The sequence below is a fragment of the Oryctolagus cuniculus genome, chromosome 5, assembly GCF_051225735.1.
Source record: "Oryctolagus cuniculus isolate XC-2025 breed Fujian yellow rabbit chromosome 5, ASM5122573v1, whole genome shotgun sequence".
NCBI classification, from domain to species: domain Eukaryota; kingdom Metazoa; phylum Chordata; class Mammalia; order Lagomorpha; family Leporidae; genus Oryctolagus; species Oryctolagus cuniculus.
The window spans coordinates 146,127,917-146,150,729 of NC_142871.1; the positions used below are offsets into that span (position 1 = coordinate 146,127,917).

Genomic DNA, 22,813 nt, shown 5'->3' on the forward strand with positions numbered 1-22,813 from the left:
GTGTAAGGTGAAGGGTAGGGGGCTTGCTTCATGATTCTGCACGTGGAAATCCAGTTTTCCCAGCACCATTACTTGAAAAGACTGTCCTTACTCCAGAGATTGATTTTGTATCCTTGATCAAATATGAGTTGGCTGTAGATGTTTGGATTGATTTCTGGTGTTTCTATTCTGTTCCATTGGTCTATCCATCTGTTTCTGTACCAGTACCATGCTGTTTTGATTACAACTGCCCTGTAGTATGTCCTGAAATCTGGTATTGTGATGCCTCCGGCTTTGTTTTTGTTGTACAAGATTGCTTTAGCTATTTGAGGTCTCTTGTGCCTCCATATGAATTTCAGCATCATTTTTTCCAGATCTGAGAAGAAGGTCTTCGGTTTTTTGATTGGTATTGCATTGAATCTATAAATTGCTTTTGGGAGAATGGACATTTTGATGATGTTGATTCTTCCAATCCATGAGCATGGAAGATTTTTCCATTTCTTGGTATCCTCTTCTATTTCTTTCTTTAAGGTTTTGTAATTTTCATCGTAGAGATCTTTAACGTCCTTGGTTAAGTTTATTCCAAGGCATTTGATTGTTTTTGTAGCTATTGTGAATGGGATTGATCTTAGAAGTTCTTTCTCAGCCGTGGTATTGCCTGTGTATACAAAGGCTATTGATTTTTGTGCATTGATTTTATATCCTGCTACTTTGCCAAACTCTTCTTTGAGTTCCAATAGTCTCTTAGTAGAGTTCCTTGGATCCCCTAAATAAAGAATCATATCGTCTGCAAAGAGGGATGGTTTGACTTCTTCCTTCCCAATTTGTATCCCTTTAATTTCTTTTTCTTGCCTAATAGCTCTGGCTAGAACTTCCAGAACTATATTGAATAGCAGTGGTGAGAGTGGGCATCCCTGTCTGGTACCAGATCTCAGTGGAAATGCTTCCAACTTTTCCCCATTCAATAGGATGTTGGCCGTGGGTTTTTCATAAATTGCTTTGATTATATTGAGGAATGTTCCTTCCATACCCAGTTTGCTTAGAGTTATCAGCATGAAAGGGTGTTGTATTTTATCAAATGCTTTCTCTGTGTCTGTTGAGATAATCATATGGTTTTTCTTCTGCAGTCTGTTAATGTGGTGTATCACATTGATTGATTTGTGAACATTGAACCATCCCTGCATACCAGGGATAAATCCCACTTGGTCTTGGTGGATGATCTTTCTGATGTGTTGTTGCATTCTATTGGCCAGAATTTTATTGAGTATTTTTGCATCTATGTTCATCAGGGATATTGGTCTGTAATTTTCTTTCAATGCTGCATCTTTTTCTGATTTAGGAATTAAGGTGATGCTGGCTTCATAGAAAGAATTTGGGAGGATTCGCTCTTTTTTGATTGTTCTGACTAGTTTGAGAAGAATTGGAGTTAGTTCGTCTTTAAATGACTGGTAGAATTCAGCAGTGAATCCGTCTGGTCCTGGGCTTTTCTTTGTTGGGAGAGCCTTTATTATTGTATCAATTTCTGTCTCAGTTATGGGTCTGTTTAGGTTTTCTCTGTCTTCCTGGTTAAATTTTGGTAGATTGCATGTGTCCAGGAATCTATCCATTTCTGATAGGTTTCCCTGTTTGCTGGCATACAGGTCCTTGTAGTAATTTTTGATGATTCTTTTTATTTCTGTGGTGTCTGTTGTTACATTTCCTTTTTCATCTCTGCTTTTATTGATTTGGGTCTTTTCCTTTCTTTTTTTAGTTAGTTGGGCCAATGGGGTGTCAATTTTGTTTATTTTTTCAAAAAACCAGCTCCTCGTTTGGCTGATTTTTTGTAATGTTTTTTCTTGATTCAATCCTGTTGATTTCTTCTCTGATTTTAATTATTTCTCTTCTCCTAATAGATTTGGGTCTGGTTTGCTGCAGATTTTCTAGATCCTTGGGATGCAGTGAAAGCTCATCTATTTGGTGCCTTTCTAATTTCTTGATGTAGGCACCTATTGATATAAACTTTCCTCTTAACACTGCTTTTGCTGTATCCCATAAGTTTTGGTATGTTGTGTTGTTATCCTTATTTACTTCCAGAAAATTTTCGATTTCTCTTTTAATTTCTTCTATGACCCATTGTTCATTCAGGAGCATGTTGTTCAATCTCCATGCGTTTGCATTTGCTCTAGGGACTCCTGAGTTGCTAATTTCCAACTTCATTCCTTTATGGTCTGAGAAGCTGCATGGTATGATTCTAATTCTTTTGAATTTGCCGAGACTTGCTTTACTGCCTAGTATGTGATCAATCCTAGAGAAGGTTCCATGTACTGCTGAGAAGAATGTAAATGCTTTTTGTGTAGGATGAAAAGTTCTGTAGATATCTGTTAGATCCATTTGTGCTATAGTGTCATTTAAATCTACTGTCTCCTTGTTGATCTTCTGTCCTGTTGATCTGTCTATTTCTGAGAGTGGGGTATTGAAGTCCCCCAGTACTATTGTATTGGGGTCTAAGTCTCCCTTTAAGTCCCTTAACAAATCTTTTAAGTAAACCGGTGCCCTGTAATTAGGTGCATATACATTGATAATCGTTATATCTTCCTGTTGAATTGATCCCTTAATCATTATATAGTGCCCCTCTTTGTCTCTCCTAACAGTTTTTGTGGTAAAGTTTATGTTGTCTGATATTAAGATGGCTACGCCCACTCTTTTTTCATTTCTGTTGGCATGGTATATCTTTTTCCAGCCTTTAACTTTGAGACTGTATGGATCTTTATTGGAAAGATGTGTTTCTTGTAAGCAGCAAATAGATGGGTTTTGTTCCTTAAGCCAATCAGCCAATTGGTGTCTTTTAACTGGACAGTTCAGGCCATTAACGTTCAATGTGACTATTGATAAGTAGTAGCTTTGCCCTGCCATTTGCCAAAGATAATTTCTGATATATGTTTTGAACTTCCTGTAATCTTTTGGTGTGAGATTTCCTTCATTTACCTTCTTTCATATTGATGACTGTGTTTCTCTGTTTCTGTGTGTAACACATCTTTAAGCATCTTTTGCAGGGCTGGACAAGTGGCAACAAATTCTTTCAATTTCTGTTTGCTATGAAAAGTCTTTATTTCACCTTCATTCACAAATGATAGCTTTGCAGGATATAATATTCTGGGCTGGCAGTTGTTCTCTCTTAGTACCTGGGCTATATCTCGCCATTCCCTCCTAGCTTGTAGAGTTTCTGATGAGAAGTCAGCTGTGAGTCTGATTGGAGATCCTCTGAGAGTAATCTGACGTTTCTCTCTTGCACATTTTAGGATCTTTTCTTTATGTTTCACTGTGGTGAGTTTAATTACAACGTGTTGTGGTGAGGATCTCTTTTGGTCATGTTTTTTAGGGGTTCTATGAGCTTCCTGGACTAGGATGTCTCTGTCCTTCTCCAAACCTGGAAAGTTCTCTGCTAATATCTCACTAAAAAGGCCTTCTAATCCTTTCTCGCTCTCCATGCCTTCAGGAACTCCTAGAACCCGAATGTTGTTTTTTTTTTTAATAGTATCCTGAAGATTCCCGACAATATTTTTTAGATTTCTAATTTCCTCTTCTTTTCTTTGGTTTGATTGTATATTTTCCTGTGCTCTGTCTTCTAAGTCTTATATTCTCTCTTCTGCTTCACCCATTCTGTTTGTAAGGCTCTCTATTGTGTTTTTCACTTGATCTATTGAATTCTTCACTTCATTATGATTTCTCATCACTATCACAGTTTCATTTTCTACTAGTTGTTTCATTTCATTTTGATTCCTCCTTAATATTTCATTTTCATTAGAGAGATTTTCTATCTTGTCAATTAAGGATTTCTGTAGTTCAAGAATTTGTTTTTGAGAACTTCTTAATGTTCTTATCAATTTTTTGAGATCTGCTTCTTGCATTTCTTCTATCTCATCATCTTTATAATCTTGAATTGGGGTGTCTATTTCATTTGGGGGCGTCGTAGTGTTTTCCTTGTTCTTGTTACCTCGGCTTTTGTGTTTGTTTGTCATATTGGAGATATTCTTTGTTTTTTTTCTCGTTATACTGTGACTCTAGATTAAGAGGACTGTCTGCTTTTGCTGAATCCTTAGAGGCTGTGATGGGTGTGGCCAGAGAGCTCTGGTTCTACAGGGTTAAGGGTGTGCCAAAGGTCATTCACCCTGATTGTTCTCTTGCTTGCTCTCATTCTCTCTCTCTCTCTCTCTCTTTTTTTTTTTTTTTTTGTGACTCAGTTGGGAAGTAATTCCACACAGCTGAGTGGAATTGCGAGTAGTTGATGTATGAAATCTGGCCCCTGTGGGTATTCGTTTGCTTACCAGAGTCAGGTTTTTCTGCTTGGCTAATGAGAGACACCTGCTTTACATATGCAAAATGGCGCGCACTGCTTTACTTAAGTAAAATGGTGCCTGCCCTTTGTCTTGCTCGGCTTTGTAAGGTGAGTGGAGAGAGAGGCTAAATGTCCATGCAGGTTCCCCTTATTTATTCGATTTTTTCTCTCCTCCAGCCAGCCTGGTGAACTTTCCCCAATGGGGTTTCAGGCCTCGTTCTCTGCAGGCTTTTTCTGCCTTTCCTTGCCAATGTCTCGGGTTACCGAGAGGTTTTTAGCTCACCTCCCCTTCCAGCGCTGGCGCGCAGACTCTGCTGCTCCGGCGGGTCCGGTGGGTCCCTGTTTTACAATTTTGTTGGTAAGATTTTTCACATCCTTGGTGAAATTCATCCTAAGGTATTTTATATTATTTATAGCTCTTCTGAATGAGATTGCTGTTACAATTTCTTTCTTAGTAAGTTCATCATTGGTGTCTAAAACTGATGCTGATTTTTGTATGTTGATTTTCTATCCTACAATTTTACTGAATTCATTTATCAGCTCTAATAGTCTATCAGTGCAGTCTTTTGGTTTCTCTCTGTGTGGATTCATATCATTTGCAACCAGGGTTAGTTTGACTTCTCCTTTTCCTGTTTGTTTGCCTTTTATTTCTTTCTCTTGCCCGATGTCTCTGAATAGAACTGCCAGTAATATATTGAGTACACAACCTAGTGTGTTTCTCGAGGGAATGCTTTCAGGTTTTTCCCATTCAATGTAATACCGGCTATGGGTTTGTCATCTATAGTCTTTATTATGTTGAGGTAAATTCCTTCTGTGCCTAATTTGTTGAAAGTTTGAAAGTTTTTTTTTTTTTAAATCCTGAGTGTACATTACATCTTACTGAATGCTTTTTCTGCATTTATTGAGATAATCATATGATTTTTGTCCTATAATCTGTTGATATGATTTTTGTGATGATATAATTTTGTTTGGAACCACCCCATTTCAATTGGTCAGGGTGAATGATCTTTTTGGTGTGTTATTTGACCATATTTTTAGCATTTTGTTGAGAATTTTTGCATCTCTGATCATTATATATATATATATATATATGTATTTTGGTTGCATTCTTATCCGCTTTCAGAAACAAGGTAATTCTGGCCTTGTAGAATGAGTTTGGAAGGGTCTTCTCCCTTTCCATTTTTGGGGATAATTTGAGAAGAATTTGTGTTAGTTCTTTCTTAAGAATTTTTTAGAATTCAGCAGAAAATCTCTGTGGTCCTGGGCTATGTTTGTATTAGGAGAATATGATTACCTATTCAATCTCATTAGTAATTATTGGTCTATTCTGTTTTCTTATGTCTTCCAGGTTTAATTTTGGCAGATTATACATATGCAGAAACTTATCCATTTCTTTTTGGTTTTACAACTTTTGGCTTATAGTTATTCAGATTAGTCCCTGATGGTCTGCTTTTATTTATACTGTATGAATTATAATGTTTCCTTTTCATATCCAACTTTATTAAGCTGAGATTTGTTTTTTTCTTAGTTAATCTAGCTGAAGATTATAAATTTTATCTTTTCCATGAAGCAATTGTTCATTTAATTAAGCTTTTGCATTGTTTTCTTAGTTTCTATGTTACTCAGTGCTGCTTGAATTTTCATTGTTTATTTCCTTTTAATGATTTCAGATTCATTTTATTCTTGTTTATTTGATATTTTAAATGTAAGTACTTCTTGTCTTTTTGGGGTCTTCTGGTCCTTCTTTACTTGTATGCTCACACCTTTCTCCAGATTGGGGAAAGTTTCAGCTAAATTCCTACCTTAGTAATGCTTCTGTTGTATACCAGAGTTTCAATATGTTGTGCTTCCATACTCATTAGTTTCAACGAATATTTAAATTTCTCTCTTGATTTCTTTAATAGCCTATTTTTTATTCAGAAATATTCAATATCTGTGTATTTATATAATTTCTGAAGTTTCTTTTGTTATTTTTTGATTTTATTTCATTGTTATCAGAAAAGATATGTAATATAATTTCAATTTTTTGAATTTGAGTTATCTTTTTTGGATATACTCAGTTCTGGAGAATGTTCTATGTACTAATGAAAAGAAAGTATATTCTTTTTTTTATTAGGCAGAATTAGATAGTGAGAGAGTGACAAATAGAAAGGTCTTCCTTCCGTTGGTTCACCCCCCAAATGGCCACTACGGCAGTTGTGCTGTGCTGATCCGGAGCCAGGAGCCAGGTTCTTCTTCCTGGTCTCCCATGTGAGTACAGGGGCGCAAGAACTTGGGGGCCATCCTCCACTACCTTCCTGGGCCACAGCAGAGAGCTAGACTGGAAGAGGAGCAACCTGGACTAGAAGTGGCGCCCATATGGGATGCCGGTGCTGCAGGCAGAGGATTAACCAAGTGAGCCACGGTGCTGGCCCCAGAAAGTATATTCCTTAGCTGTTTTATAGATAATACTCTATAGGGGCCAGCCCTGTGGTGTAGTGAGTTAAAGCCACAGCCTGCAGTGTGGCATCCCATATGGTTACCAGTTTGAGTCTTGGCTGCTCCACTTCTGATCCAGCTCTCTGCTAATGTACCTGGGAAAGCAGTGGAGGATGGCCCAGGTCTTTGGGCCCCTGTAATTATGTAGGAGGCCTGGAGGCTCCTGGCTCCTGGCTTTGGCTAGTCCTATCCCTAGCTATGTGGCCATTTGGAGAGTGAACTAGTGGATGAAAGATTTCTCTCTCACACTCCTCTTTGTACCTCTGCCTTTATGAAAAAAAAAAAAAAGAATGCTCTATAAATTCATGATAGCTCCATATGGTCTACCATGTAGTTTGACTATGATGTTTCTTTGATTTTCTATTGGATGATCTATTCATTGGTGCAAATGGGATACCAAAGTCCCTCACTATTCTTGTATTGAAGCTTATCTCTTTTGATCTGATGTTTGTTTAGTAAGGTGCTCCAGCATTAGGTGTATATATGTTTATAATCATCATATTTTCTTGTTGAATTGATTTTTTGACCATTACGTAGTGTTCATTTTTTTTTTTTGCTTTTACAGTTTGTGTTCTAAAAAGTCTGTTGTGTCTAAAATTAGTATAGCTACCCCTGCTCCCTGCTCTTCTTTTGGTTCTGTTTGCATGGCATATATTTTTCCACTGTTTCAATTTCAGTCCGTAAGTGGCTTTACTGGTGAACTGAGTTTCTTGTAGCCAACATTATTTATTGGTTTTAAAAAGTCTATACTGCCAGTCTGCATCTTTTAATTAGGAAATTTGGTCTACTACATTCAATGTTATTAATGATAAGTAATAGCTTAGTCCCATCATCTTTTTCTTTAATATTTCTGTTTATTTGGATCTTTCCTTAGTTCTTTCTCTATTCAGGTTTATTACATGATATAATAATGGTACACATAATTCTTTGTTTTTATATGTAAAAGCATTGAGCCTCTTTTTTTAGGCTGGTCTGGTTGCGATGAATTAATTTAATTTTTGCTCATCTTGGAAAGTCTTTATTCTTCATTTATGACAGATAGTTTTGCTGGTAAAGTATTCTTGGTGGCAGGTTCTTTTCTTTCAGCATTTGGAACATATGATTCCATTTTCTCCTGTTCTAAATAGTTTATGATTAAAACTCTGCTATTATTCTAATGGAGGTTTTCTTAAAAGTAACCTGGTACCTTTCTCTTTCAAATCTTACAATTCTCTATTTTTTTGTCCTTTTGAAAGTTAGACTATAATGTGTAACAGTGAAGATCTTTTATGGTAATGTTTTTTGGGGCCCCTGGGCCTTCAGCCCTTGTATGTTCACAGCTTTCTCCTGATTGGGGAGAGTTTTAGCTTATATTTCACTGAGTAATTTCATTGTGCATTTACTCTTCTATCCTTTAAGGATTACAATAACGTGAATATCATTTCATTTGATGCTGTCCCAAAGATGCCACAGGATGTCTTCATTCTTGTTCTTTTTGGTTTGACTAAAGACATTTCAAAAGCCCTGTCTTGACTTTAAGATATTCTCTTTTACTTGATCTAGTCTGTTGTTGAAGCTTTGAGTTTGTTATTTCACTGATTGAGTTCTTCATTTTGAGATTTTCTGTTTAGTTCTTTTTCAAGAACTTGAACTCTTTTTAGAATTTCTTTTTTTGTTTAGTTTTTTAAACATTTATTTAGTAAATATAAATTTTCAAATTAGTTTATGGATTACAATGGCTTCCCCCCCCATAACTTCCCTCTCATCTGCACCCCCCTATCTCCAGCTCCCTCTCCCATTCCATTCACATCAAGATTCATTTTCAATTATCTTTATATACAGAAAATCAATTTACTTATATATTAAGTAAAGATTTCATCAGTTTGCACCCATACAGAACATAAAGTGTAAAATACTATTTGAGTACTAGTTATAGCATTAATTCACATTGGACAACACATTAAGGTCAGAGATCCCACATGAGGAGTAAGTACACAGTGACTCCTGTTGTTGACTTAACAATTTGACACTCTTGTTTATGGTGTCAGTAATCTCCCTAGGCTCTAGTCATGAGTTGCCAAGGCTATGGAAGCCTTTTGAGTTCACTGACTCTGATCTTATTTAGACAAGGTCATAGTCAAAGTGGAAGTTCTCTCCTCCTTCTTTGATGGCCCATTCTTTCCACTGGGATCTCACTTGCAGAGATCTTTCATTTAGGTCATTTTTTTTGTTTGTTTTCCAGAGTGTTTTGGCTTTCCAGGCTTAAAATACTCTTATGGGCTCTTCAGCCAGATCTGCTTGCCTTAAGGGCTGATTCTGAGGCCAGAGTGCTGTTTAGGACATCTGCCATTCTATGAGTCTGCTGTGTATCCCACTTCCCATGTTGGATCACTCTTTCCCTTTTTCATTCTATCAGTTAGTATTAGCAGACATTAGTCTTGTTTGTGTGAGCCCTTTGACGCTTAGACCTATCAGTGTGATCAATTGTGAACAGAAATTGATCACTTGGATTAGTGAGATGGCATTGATACATGCCACCTTGATAGGATTGTATTGGAATCCCCTGGCACATTTCTAACTCCACCATTTGGGGCAAGTCTGATTGAGCATGTCCCAAATTGTACATCTCCTCCCTCTCTTATTCACACTCTTATATTTAACAGGGATTACTTTTCAATTAAATTTAAACACCTAAGAATAATTGTGTGTTAATTACAGAGTTCGACCAATAGTATTAACTAGAACATAAAAAAATACTAAAAGGGATAAAGTATTACATTGTAAATCAACAGTCAGGACAAGAGCTGATCAAGTCACTGTTTCTCATAGTGTCCCTTTCACTTCAACAGGCTTCCTTTTTTGTGCTTGGTTAGTTGTCACTGATCAGGTAGAACATATGATATTTGTCCCTTTGGGACTGGCTTAATTCACTCAGCATGATTTTTTCCAGATTCCTCCATCTTGTTGAAAATATCCAGATTTCATTATTTTTGACTGCTGTATAGTGTTCTATAGAGTACATGTCCCATAATTTCTTTATCCAGTCTACTGTTGATGGTTATTTGGGTTGATTCCAGGTCTTAGCTATTGTGAATTGAGCTGCAATAAACATTAAGGTGCAGACAGCTTTTTTTTGTTTGCCAATTTAATTTCCTTTGGGTAAATCTTTGATACTATGTTTTGATTTCCTAATTTCATTCAATTGTTTGTCTGTAGTCCCTTGTATCTCTTTTGAGTATCCCTATCATCATTCTTCTAATTCCTTATGAGGTATTTCCTCAGTCTACTTTTCTGTGAAGTCTGATGTCAAAGAATTATTGGATGCTTTTTGAGCCATAGTGTTTTTTTTTTTTTCATGATTCTTGCCTCTTTACATTGAACTTTATGCATCTGGTAGATTAGTTGTCCATATTACTTTTTTTAAAAGATGTATTTATTTATTTGAAAGGCAGAGTCACAGAGAGGCAGAGGCAGAGAGAGAGGAAGAGGTCTTCCATCTGCTGGTTCATTCCCAGAGGCTGCAACAGCTGGAGATTTTCTGGTCTGAAGCCAGGTGCCAGGAGCTTCTTCTGGGTCTTCCAAACAGGTGCAAGGACCCAAGGACTTGAGCCATCTTCCACTGCTTTCTCAGGCCATAGTAGAGAGCTGTATCAGAAGTGGAGCAGGTGGGACTAGAACTGGTGTCCATATGGAATGCCAGCACCACAGGCTGTGGCTTTACATGCTATGCTGCTGTGCCAGCCCCTGTCCCTATCACTTATAAAGAATGATTTTCTTGGATTGAAGCTTTTCCTTCCAGAAGCTATATCTTTTGATATTGGCTTAGTAAGCTGCTTTGACTATTACCAGTAGGATGTTGAAGTGCTGTATTCCTGTATCTTCTTCCATTGTTAACAATTGCTATGACAGCAGGAGCATGGGTGGCTTATCTGAGTCCCAGAAGTGATGAGAGGATCTCAGTGTTGGTGGCTAGGGTCTTTGCAATGTCAAGCACAAATCTGGGGCAGATGTATTCTGCTATCTGTATCAACCAAAGTCAGGTTGGGCTTGGCCCATGGTGGGGATGGAGATGAGAGTATTCACGAAAGTGAAAACAGGCTGAAAAAGGGAGTTCTTCAGCCCAAGTTGGTATGTAAAAATAACTATGCCCACCAAAGATGGAGTGGGTGTGAGCCTTGGCAGAGCAAGTATACATGGCACTCACTGAAGCCAACTATAGCCGCCAAAGCTGAGGAGGGCTCAGGTCACACTTTACTGGAGTCTGGGGTACTCGTCATAGCCAAGGGGTACCAGAGAGAGAGTCATGCAGCCTTGATGGTTGTGCGCACCAAATGTACCCACTAAAGTAGGGGCAAACTTGGATAATGCTAGATCTAGAGTATGGAACACTCACTAGAGTTAGAATAAGATAGTGAAGGGATCTGTACAGCCTACTTGGGTGTATGTGCGTGATGACTCCTGCCACTATCCTACCACTGAGTTGAGGCAGCCTCAGATAGTGTCTGACTTAGAGTCAGTTGGTCAGCAAAGCTGAGGCAGACTGGAGAAGAGTCATGTGGCCCAGGCAGTGTGTACAGCCAACAACAGCCTGCATAACTTGGATAGGGTTCAGCTGTCCTTAGGCTTGTGTCAGGGGCACTCTACAAGGTAAGACAGACTGGAGAAGGATGGCTGGGCAACCTGCCCCAGTGTGTACCCACCAATGGTGTCCATCAAAGCCAAGGAGAACTCTGGCTGCACTGAGTCTGGAGTCAGGGACACTCACCCACACTGAAGCCTACTGGAGAAGAAAGTCGTACAGCCCAGGTAGTTGGATATGATAAAACATGTTCACTAGAGCAGGAGAGGCTAGAGGCAATGCAGACCTAGAGTCCTGGATGCTCATGGAAACCAGGGTCATTGAGAAGGAAGCCAAAAAACCCCAGGTGAGTGTGGCTGACCAGCTTTATCCACTGAACCAGGGAAGTGGGCTTGAGTATGGGACACTTAACAAAGCTGCAGCCAGGTGGCGAATGGAGCTGCACAATTAGCAAGTGTGCAACCAACCACACCTTTCAGAGCCTGAGTGAGCTTAGGACAAGAGCTGTGATAGGCTAAGGCTGGGTTGCAGTCTGTAGATAGCATACAGTGCCCTGGGGGGTAGAAGAAGTACGGAAGGAAGGCCTCATGTTTGCAAATGCTCCCTGACTTCTAAGGTCCTGGGAGCAGGACCCACCCTGCTTTTGCCAAACACCTGTCCAGGATAGAACAGAACATCAACTGGGCTATAGTGATGGGATCACTATTGTTGTTGGGTTTAGCTGAAATTGTGAGGCCACAATCATGTTTTTCCCCCTAGTTTGGTAAAAAATCTGTGAGGTGCTGAGGATAAGGATATGTAGAACTTTCTTCCATCCATGACAATATGGATTCCAGCAATGATCCTTTTCTCAAAATGGCATCACACTGCCACTGCCTGCATCCTGGGGTTGTATGGTAGATAATATAAATATAATTACTTTTTCTGAAATAAAGTACTTCAGTTAGTTCCTTTTGCTGGATTCCAAACCTTTGACCACTGTGGATCCCTCCTGTAGCTAAGGCTGACATGGTTCAATGTCCCTGGACTTGGGCCTCTGCTGGGATTCTCCTGCTGACCAAGTTTTCTGCCATAGAGATTTCCCTGGGCCATGGGGCTGAGGTTTCAGTTGCTGGTACACTTCGTTCCTTTCTTTATGCTATCCCACATCTCTGTCCTAAGAGGTTTCTGCGTATCCCTGGAAGAAATTCAGTTTTCTCCCTGGGGCACTCACCTCAACATTCATTTATTTAGCTGTTATTTTGATTGTTTTAAAGATTCATTTTTATTTATTTGAAAGACAGAGTTATAGAGAGAAGAGGAAGGAAAGAAAGAGAGAAAGAGGGGCCGGCACTGTGGCAAAGTGGGGAAACCCGCTGTCTGCAGTGCCAGCATCCCATATGGGCATTGGTTCAAGTCCTGGCTGCTCCACTTCTGATTGAGCTATCTGCAATGGCCTGGGAAAGCAGTGGAAGATGGCTTAAGTCCTTGGGCCTCTGCACCTGTGACAGAGTCCCAGAAGAAGCTCCTGGCTCCTGGCTTTGTATCAGCCCAGCTCCAGTTGTTACAGACAATTGGGGGGTGAACCAGTGGATAGAAGACCTCTCTCTCTCTCTCTCTCTCTCTCTCTCCCTCTCCCCCCTCTCCCTCTCTCTCTCACTCTGCCTCTCCTCTCTCTGTATAACACTGACTTTCAAATAAATAAATAAATCTTAAAAAAAAAGTGAGAGAGGGCTCTTCCATCCTCTAGCTCTCTCTGCAAATGGCTTCAACAGCTGGGGCTGGACCGCCAGGCCAAAGCCAGGATCCTGGATTTTCTTCTAGGTCTCCCACATGGGTGAAGGGGTCCAAGAATTTGAGTCATCTTTTGCTGCTGCTTTCCCAGGCACATTATCCGGGATCTGGGTTAGAAGTGGTTCATCTGGGACTCAAACTGAAGCCCATATGTGATGCTGGTGTTGTAGGCAGAGAGTTAACCTAATATGCCACAATGCTGGCCCCATTTTGATTCTTTTCTGAAGAACAGGAGACAAATTAAGCAAACTTCTATTCAGCCTTCTTGTAGTTGATTTTTTGTACATGGTGAGAGAGAGGGATCTAGTATCCTTCTTCCACTTTCCCAGCAGCATTTATTGATAATACTGTCATTTTCCAATGCAAGTTCATTGGTTGGCTCCAGATGGCTCTCTATTCTGTTCCATTGTTCTATGCTTTTATGTCATTACCATTCTGTTATAATTACTATACCTGTATAATATATTTTGTCAGATAGTATAATACCTCCTGCTTTGTTCTTTCAGTTAGAGATCATTTTGGCTATTAAGTCTTTGTTGGTTCCATGAGAATTTTAGTAGTGTGTGTTTTTGGCTAAAATTTTTCCCAGGTATTTTACTTTTTGGTAGCTATTTGAAAATGGATTTACTTTCTTGATTACTTTTTCAAGTAACTCATTATGATGTATAAAAATGCTAATGATTTTTTATGTTGACTTTGTACCTTGACAATTTTTTTCTGAATTTGTTTTTAAGTTCTAGTATCTTTTGATGGAGTCTAATATTTTCTATATATGAGATCATGTCATCTGTAAACATTGACAATTTGGCTTCCTCCTTTCATATTGGGTTGCCATTTCTTTCCTTTTTTTAAATTTATTTGACAGGTAGAGTTATAGACAGTGAGAAAGAGACAGAGAGAAAGGTCTTCCTCTCGTTGGTTCATTCCCCAGGTGGCCGCAATGGCTGGAGCTGTGCCAATCTGAATCCAGGAGCCAGGAGCTTCCTCCTAGTCTCCCATGCGGGTGCAGGGGCCCAAGCACTTGGGTCATGCTCCACTGCTTTCCCGGGCCACAGCGGAGAGCTGGACTAGAAGAGGAACAGCTGGGACTGGAACCGGTACCCATATGGCATCTCGGTGCCACAGGCGAAGGATTAACCAAGTGAGCCATGGCGCCGGTCCACCATTTATTTCTTCCCTTGTCTAATTGCTCTGGCTAAGACTTCCATTTCTATGTTGAATAAAAGTGGTGAAACTGGACATCTAAGTCTAGCTAAGGGTTTGCTAATTTTGTCTTTTTTAGAATCGTCTTTTCATTTTATTGACTATTTTGTGTTGTTTATTTTTGGTCTCTATTTAATTTGTTCTCTGAGTTTTATTATTTCTTTCCTTTTACTAATATTGGGTTTTGTTTTACTTGAATTTCTGATTCTCTGAGGTATGGCAAAATGTTGTTTATTTAAGATCTTTCTTCTTTTTTGATGTGAACATTGATTACTGTAAGTGTCCCTGTTAGTACTTCTTTTGCCATGCTCCACCAGTCTGATATGTTGTGTTTCAATTTTCATTCATTTCAAGAAATTTTTAAAATTTCCTTAATTTCTTCCTTGATCCATTTGATTGGTCAAGTGTAAACTGGTGTAACTTACATGTATTTATTTACTTTCCCAAATCTCACTTTTTGGTTATTGATTCCTAGTTTTATTGCATTGTGGTGAGAAAAAACACTTTGTGTGATTTCTATTTTTTTTTTTTAATTTTGACTTGTTTTGTGACTTACCATGTGATCTATCTTGGAGACTGTCCCATGTCTGCCAACAAGAATGTGCGTTGTTTAGCTGTTGGATGGGACATTCTATAGATGTTCAGTAGCTCCAATTGATCTATGTGCAATTTAATTTTGCTTTTTTTTTATTGATTTTCTCTCTGGACCATCTGTCCATTTATGAAAGTGAAGTATTAAAGTCCTCCACTATTATTGTATTTGAGTCTATCTTCTTTTTATATCTACTAATATTTTCCTTTATGTCCAATAATATTTGCGTCCTGTATTTGAGAGCTCTGATACAGGGTGCATACATATTTACAATTATGAGTTCCTCTTCTTGAACTGAACCCTTTGTCATTATGTAATGCGCTTCCTGTCCCCTTTTTCTTCAAAAACACTTTATCTGATCCAAGTATGACAAAACTTACTTTGTTTTAGGTTCCATTTGTATGAAACATCTTTTTCTATCCCTTCACTTTCACCCTATGTGTGTCCTTAAAGGTGAAGTGAGTTTCTTGTACTAAAGCATATAGTTCAGTCTTTGTTCTATGTCTGTTTTTTGGTTCAATGTATTTTAATTGGAGAATTTAACCCATTTACATTTAAGATAACTGTTGATAAGATAAGTAAAATCTTACTACTTCCATTTGGTACTTATTCATTTTGGTACTAGAGTTATTTTAGTTTAGTTCCTTTGTTTCCTTCTCTCTGTCTCTCTTCCAGTCGTCCCTTGTGTGAAGTAATTTGTATAGCAATGTGTTTTGATTCCTTGTATTTTTTGCAATGTATTATAAATTTTTGCTTTATTTTCATGAGGCTTACAAAAACATTTTTGTTTTTTGGTTACTGATGTGACAGAGATGGCATTAATTTAAAAGGAAATGAAATTTAAAAAGAAATTGATACATATACTAATAATAAGTGCCATAATTGCTCCATTTCTCCACACATTTGGATATTTGTCCCATTTTTCTTTATATTATCTATTTCTTAATATATTAGTATAGCCATAATAATTCTTAATTGATTTTAAGTCTTCATACTAAAGATGTGAACTCATTCTGAATTTGTCTGTATAGTTATCCTTACCAGTGATTTCTGTTTATGTATTAGCATCTCTTTGTTTCACTCTGAAGAATTCCCTTTAGCATTTTTTATAAGGCAGGTCTGGTGGGGATACATTCTCTCAGCTTTTGTTCATCTGGGAGTATCTTGAGCCCTCCTTCATATCTAAAAGATAGATTTCCTTGTTATAGCATTGTCAGTTTTCTCTAGTACTGTGAAGGTCTCATGTCAATCCCTCCTGGTCTGGTAAGGTTTCTTCTGAGAAGTTTGAAATCAGGGCCTTTGTTGTGTTGTTTCTTTTCTCTGGCAACTTTGAAATTTTCTTCTTTATCTTTAATCTTGGAGAGTTTGATTATAATATATGCCTTGGATGTAGAGTTTGTTGAGTTGAATCTGACTGGTGACCTCTAAGCCTTCCTATCCAGGGATAATTGTATCTTTATTTAGATTTGGAAAGTTTTCTGCTTTTATCTCTTTGAACATGCTTTCTAACTCTTTGTCATTCTCAAGAATTCCATATTAGCTTTTTGCATCTGTTCTAATATTCCTGTAAACTTTCTTCATGCCTCTTTTTTTTTTTTTTTTTAAGATTTATTTGAAAGGAAGAGGAAGAGTGACAGAGAGAAGGAAAGACAGAAAGAGTCATCTTCTGTCTGCTGGTTCATTTCCCAAATGACCACAAAAACTGGGGCTGGGTTGGACCAAGGTGAAGCCAAGAGCTTGGATCTCCCATGTGTGTGACAGGGGCCTAAGAACTGGGTCATCATCTGCTGCTTTCCCAGGTATATTAGCAGGGAGCTGTATTGGAAGCGGAGCACCAGGGACTTGAACAGTTGCTCATATGGGATGCTAGCATTATAGGTAGTGTTTTAACCTGCTGCACCACAGTGCCAGCTCCTCTTCATTCCTGTTGAATATTTTTTTCTGTTTTCCCCTCTGATCATCTGTTTTCTTTTCTTTCTTTTTTTTTTTTTTTTTTTGACAGGCAGAGTGGACAGTGAGAGAGACAGAGAGAAAGGTCTTCCTTTGCCGTTGGTTCACCCTGCAATGGCCGCCGCGGCCGGCGCACTGTGGCCAGCGCACCGTGCTGATCCGATGGCAGGAGCCAGGTACTTATCCTGGTCTCCCATGGGGTGCAGGGCCCAAGCACTTGGACCCATCCTCCACTGCACTCCCTGGCCACAGCAGAGAGCTGGCCTGGAAGAGGGGCAACCGGGACAGAATCTGGCGCCCTGACCGGGACTAGAACCTGGTGTGCCGGCGCCACAAGGCGGAGGATTAGCCTAGTGAGCCGCGGCGCTGGCCACTGATAATCTGCTTTCAAATATCTTGTGTTTGAGTTCACTGATTCTTAGTCTTCTGTTTGATTTATTTTACTATTGATGTCTTCTGACACATTTTAAATTTTGCTTAGTGTACTTTTCAGTTGAAGGATTTGTTTGATTTTAAAAATTACTTCCATCTCTATGTCTTGTCCAAATTAAATTGTTAAAACATTAAATTATTTCTCTGTATTCACTTGAATGGTTTAACATGAATTCTTGTCCTTAAAATATCAATTTAAGATTCTTCATCCAAGCATTTTAAAATATCATATCCTAGGTGTTTGGTTTCTGACACCTTAATTTTTTTAGATGAAGTCATGATTTCCTGAGAGTTCATTTTTAAAAATTATGTATTGGAGAGGCGGTGAGAAAAGAGAAAAGGCGGTGAGAGAGAGTCAATGTATCTGCTGGTTCACCCTAAATGTTCATAAAGGCCAGGACTGTGCTGGCTGAATTTGAAAGCCAGTAACTCAATATAGTGTCATACTTGGATGGCTGGATCCCATCTATGCTATTGGTTGTTTTTTTTTTTTCTGAGTTTTGCTTTCTGGTTTGGCTTGCTGCTGGGCTGCCAGGAATTTTAAGCAGCTCACTTACTTTGCAGAGACTGTGGACACTTCCATGACTATACCACCAGATGGCGCCCCAAGTTGAAGTTTGCTGAGACTTTGTTTCCAGTGCACCATCACTGCCTCAGTCACAAAGGACACCCTGAGCTCGAAATTGTCCCACATCTGCAACTGTACTTCTCTGAATAAACTGGGGATCCATAAAAAGGGGTGATATATCCCTACACACCTCCCTTTGCCCCCTGCCCCAGCGACTGGGCTGTGGCAGGTCCATATGCTCGGTCCTGTTCTGTGGCCACCAATGCCACCCGGAGCCCATGGTTTACTGAGACCAGGACACACAGAACAGGTGCTGTGGTCTGTCTGCTGTTGAGATGGACTCCGAGTCTGAGGTCACTCCAACTGGCCACAAGTGATACTGGCTGAAATATAAGTCCATTCTAATGGAGCTGCAAGGACTCTGATTGGCACTGGGTCTGGTCAAGATGCGCCACCTGAAGGTACTGGTGAGGAATTGTTTGGAGCTATCTAATGTCACGTTTAATCAGTTACACAATGACTTCCAAGACCAAACCTTTGCCGGCACCGTGGCTCATTTGGTTAATCTTCCGGCTGTGGTGCCGGCATCCCATATGGGTGCCAGATTCTAGTCCTGATTGCTCCTCTTCCAGTCCAGCTCTCTGTTGTGGCCTGGGAAGGCAGTGGAGGATGGCCCAAGTGCTTGGGCCCCAGCACCCGCATGGGAGACCAGGAGGAAGCACCTGGCTCCTGGCTTCGGATTGGCGTAGCTCCAGTCATGGTGGCCATTTGGGGGGGGTGTATCAACGGAAGAAAGACCTTTCTCTCTGTCTCTCTCTCTCACTGTCTAACTCTATATGTAAAATAATAAAAAAAAAGACCAAACCTTTGTTTTCTTCCTGACTGCCCAAAGTTGGGGGATAGGTGATAAAGGCAAACCCTTGGCTGCCTAGGCTGGCACTAATGGGATCATACATGGGTCTCACGGATACCTGACTGTGCAATCTTTAGGTGCATGCTAGACCCACCTGAGGCTGGTGGTGAAACACAGAGAAGTGAGTCATCCTGCTGGGCTGTCCAGTGTTGGGGAAGTTCTAGAGGCTCCCTCTTTGACCACTGGCCCTGGGAGTACAGAACTTGGGCTTTATCAGGTTCTGGGTCTATCAGCAGTTGATCCAACTTGGAGCTCTAAGGCAAAATCCTGAGTTCCCTTTCCCGCCCAACTCCTCAGCAGGTGGAGTGTAGCTCTTCTGTCTAGAGGAAGTTGGGATGGGAAAGAGGTGGTGGAGGTTATCCTTGGTCAACTGACCAAGGAGGGGTCCAAAGGCTCAGTTTGCAGGTACAGGTCAGAGTTCAGAGACCTGTCAATCATTTTGTTATTGTGTTGGGGGCCTGTACTGTATTTCAAGTCTAAAGTCAGCACTTAATCCCTCTCAAGAGAGACGCGCCTCTCTCCACACTGTGCTACTTGGTCTATTAGATGATGTAGGCAACTCTTTCCTTCCTGTCTTCTTCAATGTGTCTTTTTACTATTATATTAAAAGCAGGCACTAAATTATATATATTATACCAAAAGCAGGTCTCTCATCAGGCTCCTGTAGCTCTTTTGAAGGTGACTTGGGGTTTGAACAGCTGTTACAATTGGTGTCCCTGGGGAGAGGTCACTGGCAGAGCATCTTACACAGTTGCCATCTTGCTCTGCCCTCTCTCCTTGTAATAAATTCTTATTTCTTAATGCTCTGTCAATTATGGCCTCAGTGACTAGGGAAACCCTGCCCTTCTTAGGGCTGGCCAACTCTTAGAGCAAAGGGCTTGGCTGGGGGTTCATCTTTCACATGGAAACCAATAGTCCATATCCCCCAACTGTCTCCTTAACAAACCTACATATATCAATCCAAATTTCCTCTGTCCTAAATCATTCCAGATACAGCTACCAGACAACCAGAGAATACTGCTATAGCCCACAGCCTGCTGTAATTATTTAAACTAACCAGCCCTACTCTGCCTGCTGTGCCTTTCCCAGGAAACGCCAATAAAGACTCTGACCTAGACTTTCTCTGAGATTTCTGACCACCTTTTCTGCTTCCAACAATGTGCTGTTTCCGCCTGGGTGCAGTTGGTGTGTGAGGACCTCCCCACCACTCCATGGGATATTTGAGTCTAATAAATTTCTTCCTTCTATGCTTCATTCTCATTTCCCTTTGTGAGCACACTGATTTTACCATACAAAATCCAACACTTGTAATCTTAGCTATTAAATATCCTGTGTTTATGACAAGAAAAATAAACAAATGTATAAAAGCAACATTATGGTTTTTAAAACAGATTAACAGATTTAAAGACCGAGGTAAAACTATTTTCTAAGGTCTAGAACCTAATTTATATAGCATATTTTCAAAAATAAGACATCTAGATGATTGTATACTTTGCCATTCTCTTATCTTTTAAAAACCGATTTCTACTTTTCTTTTTGTATCATGACCTTGATTTCCCAAATAATACAGAATGACACATATCTCCTGCCCTCCCTGATGCAGAAAAGACACCACTGTGAATATGATTGACATTTGATGTCATTAGTTAGTTTCCAACAGCAAAAACTGAGTAACGAGAAAACATTAAAAGCCCCTGTCTGAGAGATAATGAGTCAGTCTTTGGTCTCCCTGCAAAATGAACTCTTTGTAAATCTTAGCCCATTAATGTTCAAGAATTTAGGAAATGTTTTTATATAAATTCTGATTTATCTTTCACTCAAACTTAATGATTGTTAAGTTTATCATGAGGCTCAGCCAAGAGGTAGGTAGATGCCCGCTATAGGAAAAGGTTTGTGTATTGCAACCCATTGTAATGGCAACTTTGATTCGCACACTGTTTGACATCCCGCACTCAAATCAAATATAGTCATGGTTGTGATTCCATGTCCAAAACTGAAATGGAAATTTTTGTTAGTGATGAGTTAACAAATTGTGCAGAACTGAAGATTCTGGGAGATAGAATATGTCCATTTGTTCTCCCTGGTCATAGGAACTGCATCCTTTAAGAAGGCCAGGGCAACTTTTGCATTAGTTAAATATTAACCTATTGCCTGTCAATGAGAAAGTACTGAATACAAGAAATATTAAATAGATGTCACTATCAGTCTGGATGTTATATTTGTTAAAATAAAGATTTATTTATAGGATCTGGCATTGTGGTGCAATGGGTTAAGAAGCCACCTGATACCAGTGTCCTATACGGGCATCCGTTTGAAGCCTGATTGCTCCACTTCCAATTCAGCTCCCTGTTAATGTGCTTGGGAAGGCAGCAGAACATGGCCCAAAGACTGGATCCCTGGCACCCATGTGAGAGACCCATATGGAGTTGCTGGACCCTGGCCTGGCCCAGGCCCTGCCACTGTGGCCATCTGGGAAGTGATCCAGCAGATAGAAGATCTTTTTCTGTCTCCCCTCTCTTTGTAACTCTGCCATTTAGATAAATAAACACTTTTTAGAGATTTATTTATGTATTTGAAAGGCAGAGTAACAGAGAGGAAGACACACACACACACACAGAGAGAGAGAGAGAGAGAAAGAGATGCCTACCTTCCATGTGCTTGTTCACTCCCCAGTGGCTACAACAGCCAAATCCGGGCTAGGTCAAAGCCAGGAACTGGGAACTCCTGGTCATAGGTGCTGGCTTTACCTGTTAGATGCCCCAATGCTGGTCTCAATTTTTTTATAAATATTGATATGCTCTGTAGTAATGATATTTATTTAAATGAAAATGAATATATTGAAAATATACCTTAATAACCCAAATCTGACCATTTATGCCATTCAAGTTGTCTGTTGATCTAGGTATTTTAAGTTAAGTACATTTACCAGAATGTTTATAATCTGAGGAAAAAGTACATCCTGCTGGTTCACTCCTCAATTGGATGCAACGGCCAGAGTTGCCCCGACCTGAAGCTGGGAGCCAGGAGTTTCTTCTGGGTCTCCCATGCAGGTGCAGGGGCCTAAGGATTTGGGCCATCTTCTGCTGCGTTCCCAGTCCATAGCAGAGAGCTGGGTCATAAATAGAGCAGCAGGAACTTGAAACTGCACCCATATGGGTTGCCGGCACTGCAGGCGGCGGCTTTACCCACTATGCCACAGCGCTGGCCCAGTATATATAATTTTTACAAATGACTTTGGTTAGCTTTTCCTTTCTGATCAAAAATGTTTTATTCTCCCACTGTCCATTCTTTATACTTTTCCTTTCAATATACAGAATATTGTCATGAGACAAAGTTCAGAGATTTTACTCTGTTTCATGAATACTGGAAGAAGATATGAGACTCAGGGCTCAGAGACAAAGAAGATTTCATTTACTCATAGCAAGACTATTGTCATGTTTGGTCAGCTTCTCTTTACTTCTGCGCTCCATCGGGATGAACGGGATGAATGCAGTTGGGTGGCTTAAACATAGTTAGATGTATTCCAGGAACATAATTCTGACTTGGAAATTTGAATGTTTTATAAGGAGTGGTCAGCAGGCCTGCACTTTACTTTTCTTTTCTCTTTTCTTTTCTTTTCTTTTCTTTTTTCTTTTCTCTTTTCTTTTCTTTTCTTTTCTTTTCTTTCTTTCTTTCTTTCTTTCTTTCTTTCTTTCTTTCTTTCTTTCTTTCTTTCTTTCCTTCCTTCCTTCCTTCCTTCCTTCCTTCCTTCCTTCCTTCCTTCCTTCCTTCCTTCCTTCCTTCCTTCCTTCTTTCCTTCCTTCTTTCCTTCCTTCTTTCCTTCCTTCTTTCCTTCCTTCTTTCCTTCCTTCCTTCCTTCCTTCCTTCCTTCCTTCCTTCCTTCCTTTTTTTTTTTTTTTTTTTTTTAACAGGCAGAGTTAGACAGTGAGAGAGAGACAGAAAGGTCTTCCTTCCGGTTGGTTCACCCCCCAGATGGCCATCACGGACGGAGTACTGCGCCAATCCGAAGCCAGGAGCCAGGTGCTTCCTCCTGGTCTCCCAAGCAGGTGCAG

The 22,813-nt window shown here is 39.7% G+C and overlaps 1 long non-coding RNA gene across 8 annotated transcripts in view; it reads left to right on the forward strand.

The window, feature by feature from the left end:
- The first annotated feature begins 4,253 nt into the window (after window positions 1-4,253).
- Window positions 4,254-22,813, forward strand: part of LOC149126780 (uncharacterized) — a 131,335-nt gene continuing 112,775 nt past the window's right edge. For 2 of the 8 annotated variants that reach the window (XR_016234753.1, XR_016234756.1), the window contains exon 1: window positions 4,254-4,690. This is a non-coding gene — a long non-coding RNA (uncharacterized LOC149126780). Of the gene's footprint in view, window positions 4,691-14,034; window positions 14,245-16,504; window positions 16,698-17,844; window positions 18,519-22,813 lie in introns of those variants that run through there. The other 6 variants (XR_016234750.1, XR_016234755.1, XR_016234752.1 and 3 more) reach the window with 6 other exon arrangements.